The 4,931-nt window shown below is 39.8% G+C and overlaps 1 pseudogene; it reads left to right on the forward strand.

The window, feature by feature from the left end:
* Positions 1 to 1,392: 1,392 nt before the first annotated feature.
* LOC148945902 (protein CFDP2 pseudogene) lies at positions 1,393 to 1,869 on the forward strand (annotated as a pseudogene).
* The last annotated feature ends 3,062 nt before the right edge of the window (positions 1,870 to 4,931 follow it).

The following is a 4,931-nucleotide window of genomic DNA, read 5'->3' on the forward strand; positions in this document are numbered from 1 at the left end:
TTATTACATCATATATATTGCATCATATGAGTATTTTCTTATATGATGTCATGTATAGCATAAATAAGATTGTTGAGTTTCCAAAGCAACAGTTATTTATATAACATAATGTCTGTTGAAAGGCCCCAAAAACGAAAATTTGCAGCTGCAGTTGCTATAAATGATAATTCTTTGGAACCAACACCTGAACTATCAAACGTGATAAGATGTGAAATTTGAGAGCCTGGACCATCAATTGCGACAACACCAATACAGAGAGCTAAAGCAAAGGCCATTGCTGAATTGTCTGAAGTAATCAAAATCGGAAAACGTATCAAAAATGAAAATGAAGAGCAAAGACACGGGCGGTTAGAAGATATGCGAAAACGACAATTAGAGTGTGTTAAAAAATGAAAATGAAGCGCAAAGACACACGCGGTTAGAAGACATACGACACCGAACAAGTGAAGGAGTCAGAAATGAAAATGAAAAGCAGCAATTTGATGAAAATCAACCTGGACAGGGAGAATCAAACGTGTCAAAATTGGAAAAGATAGCGATGATGATTGGGTTTGGGATTTTGACATGGGTGAGGTCATCAATGCCTACCATACCTTTGTTAAAAAAAAAAAGGCTCGGCGATATATATTTCATAATGACGAAAGATAAGCTGAGGTGTAACAAAGCAAACAGATTCAAAATGATAGCGATGATGATTGGGTTTTGGATTTTGACATGAATAAGGTCACCAATACCTGCCATACCTTTGAAAATCAAAAATATAGACTGGATAAATCGTTGTAAGAAAACAAAGTTTTTGTCCCACAACCTGATTAATTAAAATAACAAAGGTTCGGCGATATGTCTCTCATAATGACAAAAGACAAGCCAAGGCAAAAGAAGAAGTTTTTGTCCCACCACCTGAACAATTGAAAGAAACAAAGATGGTCGTCAATGCCGTCCATGCCTTGTAAAATCAAAAACCTGTACTAAATAAATCGTTGGAAGGAAAAGAAGTTTTGTACCACCACCTGAACAATTAAAAGAAACAAAGGTTCGGCGACATGTCTTTGATAATTACAAAAGACAAGCCGAGGTAAAAGTTAAAGGTCCAATATAAAAAATTTAATTTTACAAAGGTTAAACTTCTAATTTAAGGTCCATTTGAACCTCGTGACATCAGGAAAAGGCTCAATTTGTCTGTGTTTAGAAGGCAAGTAACAGTGAGAATCTATATATAGAAGCCTGCCGCATGCCCCATACCTTTGTTAAAATAAGCTAAGGTTCGGCGATACGTATTTCGCAATGACGAAACTTAAACCGAGGTGTAACGAACCAAACAAATCGAAAATGATAGTGATGATGATTAGACTTTGGATAATCACCGTAACCCCCCTCACGGAACGGATCATCATGATCCGCCTGAAAGGTTCACCCACCAACCTCACAATTATCCAAGTATACGCTCCGGATTCCAGCAGAGACGACGAAGAGTCAGAAAATTTCTATCTCCAGCTTCAAAGTCTAGTTGATTCTGTTCCTAAAATGGACATAATCTTTGTCATTGGTGACTTCAACGCCATCGTAGGAAACAACCACACAGAACGCAAAGATGTAATGGGCAAATTTCGACATGGAACAATGCATAGAAGAGGAGAACGCCTTATCGAATTCAGCAGATACAGTGATTTAGTCATTACAAACACACTGTTCAAGCACAGATCTCACCGTAAGAAATCTTGGACCTCACCGGATGGAAAAACTAAAAACTTAATAGACTACATCCTCGTGTCTAGACGTTTGAAAACGTCCGTCCTAAACACGGTCACGCTTGCTGGTGGCCACTTTGACACCGACCACTCACTTGTCATGTCTAGGTTCAAAACATGACTTAAAACAGCATCAAAGTTGTCTCAGAAAACCCCCAAATTTCGAGTAGATCTCCTGAAAGACGAGAATACACATATGACCTACATTACCACTCTATCCGAAAAAATTTCAGAGCTCACGTCGAGCTCTCCACCTATCCTGTCAAAGGAAGATATCAATAACCTGGTGACTAGCAGCACAAATATCATATGTGATGTCACTCATTCCACACTGGGTATAAAAAAAAAACAATCAGAAACCTTGGATAACACACGAGATCATCTCCCTCTGTGACAAAAAGCGCCAACTCACGAACAAGCAAGATAAAGAAAGTAGGGACCGATACAAGCAACTCAAATGGGCTGTAGAGGAAACCATCAGACGTGCTCATTGCACTTTTATTAAAGGAAAGTGCGATCAATGTGAATCGGCCTTCAAGAAAGGAGACCCCCACTTCATGTATAGAATAGTGCTGGAATAGACCAATAAAAAGGACATTAAAGCGTGTTCCTTTCTCGACGAACATGGAAACCAGATACAATCCACAAATGGAATCCGCTCTCAATTGAAAAAACATTTTAAAAATAGACTGAATTTGGCCATCCACCCAGACCCAACGATTCTCGACTGCTTCCCCGTAATCTCTACAGACCCAAGTCCTCCCCCTCTTCGCTCTGAAATAGAAGCAGCTATCAGAGACTTGAGAACAAACAAAGATGCCGGCCCCGATGGAATCCAGCCTGAACTACTGAAAGTAAACTGCGAACCACTCCTTGGCCTTTGCCACAAAATTGCCACAGCTGCTTGGGATAAAGGTCACTTCCCCTCACCCTGGTGCGAAGCCACAATAGTCCCCCTGCATAAGAAAGGCTCTAAAGCTGTCTGCGATAACTACCGCCCAATAAGTATCACAGCCACTCCGCAAAAATCCTCACAAGAGTCATGCTCGGGCATATACAAGCCATTTCCTCAATGGTCAGTCCGGAATACCAAGCTGGCCTCTGACCTCATAGATCAACAATTTATCAAATATTCACTGTCCGGCAGATCATGGAAAAGTATAGCGAACTTAACCGCAGCATCTATCACCTTTTCATAGACTTTAAACAAGCTTTCGATCTTTCAATAAGAAGTTCAGAAGCCGCGTCATGACTGGAAAAGGACTTACCGAGACCTTCAAAACCTTTACCGGAGTGCTTCCAGGTTGCCAACTATCACCGGAGCTGTTCAATCTCTTCCTATCTGCAGCCTTTTCACTCACAGACAACCCATCCGGCGCCCTTGTTGGTGGAGTGGTAATAGACAAACTAGCATATGCAGATGACATAGACCTAATAGCCAAGTTCCTTCAATATCTACAATACCAGGCTAGCAGCGTTCACTCGTCTACCAACTTCTTCGAGATGGCCATCAGCACCTCAAAAACGAAAGCCATGCGTTGCTTACGCAAGCTCGATTCGCATGTAAATATCAGCCTTCGGCTTGGTGGAGATACCATTGAGTGAGTGGAAGACTTCACCTACCTTGGGAGCTTACTTACTTCTGATAATAACCAACTCAAAGACATCAAGAGACGCCTGAAACTTGCGAACTCCAGTTTTATACCCATCTGGAGGATTAAGAACTTAACAACAATTCTCAAAACGAGACTCTTCTGCTCCCTCATTATTCCGATCGCCATGTATGCCTGTAAATCCTGGACGCTTAAAACAGACAATCAATGTCGCCTAGCTGCCTTTGAAACCAAATCCCTACGACGCATTGCTGTTATCACCTACCACGACAGTATCTCCAACTCGAAGCTTCTCCATAATCTGAAAGTCAAATTCACAATACCGGACAAGATAAAACTACAACAACACAAATTTCTTGGAAATACCCAACGCATGGCTGGCACTCGTCTCCCGAAGATAGCCTTCTATGGATGAGTACACGGTTCTCGCCCCAAAGGTCACCCTCCGAAGAGAAGGAGAGAAAACTTTTCACCCTACAACCTGCCACAGCTCCTCCGTCTGGCCAACAACAGAAGCACCTACAGGAGGCATATCAATGAACTGGTTAAAAAAGAGGCCTCAAAACGACCTTCAAGGACGGATGGGACATAAGTCAAGTCAAGTAAGTCAAAGCCATCAATACCTACCATACTTTTGAAAATCTAAAATTTTGGCTGGATAAATCATTGGAAGAAAAAGAAGTTTTTCCCACCACCTGAACAATTAAAAGAAACAAAAGCTTCGGCGATACGTCTTTCATAATGACAAAAGACAAGCCAAGACAAAAGAAGAAGTTTTTGTCCCATCACATGAACAATTACAGGAAACAAAGGTGGTCGTCAATGCCTTCCATACCTTTTAAAATCAAAACCTGGACTAGATAAAACGTTGGAAGAAAAAGGAGTTTTGCCCCTCCACCTGAAAACTTGAAAGAAACAAAGGTTCGGTAATATGTTTTTCTGAAGGACAAAAAACAAGCCGAGGCAGACGTTAAAGGTAAAAAATTTTTTTTACAAAGGCACCGCTTCTAATTTAAGGTCCATTTGCAGTCATGACATTAAGAAAAGGCTCAAATTGTCTGCGTTTAGAAGACAACCGACAGTGATAATATATATATATTGCAGTCATGCAGGTCCATTTTGCAGGTCCATTTGCAGTCATGACATTAAGAAAAGGCTCAAATTGTCTGCGTTTAGAAGACAGCCGACAGTGATAATATATATATATATATATATATATATATATATATATATATATATATATATATATATATATATATATATATATATATTATCACTATCATGTCTATATATACGTATATATATATATATATATATATGTCATGACTATATATGATATATATGGACCTGCATGACTGCATATATATATATTATCACTGTCGGTTGTCTTCTAAACGCAGACAATTTGAGCCTTTTCTTAATGTCATGACTGCAAATGGACCTTAAATTAGAAGCGGTGCCTTTGTAAAAAAAATTTTTTACCTTTAACGTCTGCCTCGGCTTGTTTTTTGTCCTTCAGAAAAACATATTACCGAACCTTTGTTTCTTTCAAGTTTTCAGGTGGAGGGGC

Source organism: Artemia sp. Qi Xiang Cuo, chromosome 12, assembly GCF_049724085.1.
Source record: "Artemia sp. Qi Xiang Cuo chromosome 12, ASM4972408v1, whole genome shotgun sequence".
Taxonomy (NCBI): domain Eukaryota; kingdom Metazoa; phylum Arthropoda; class Branchiopoda; order Anostraca; family Artemiidae; genus Artemia; species Artemia sp. Qi Xiang Cuo.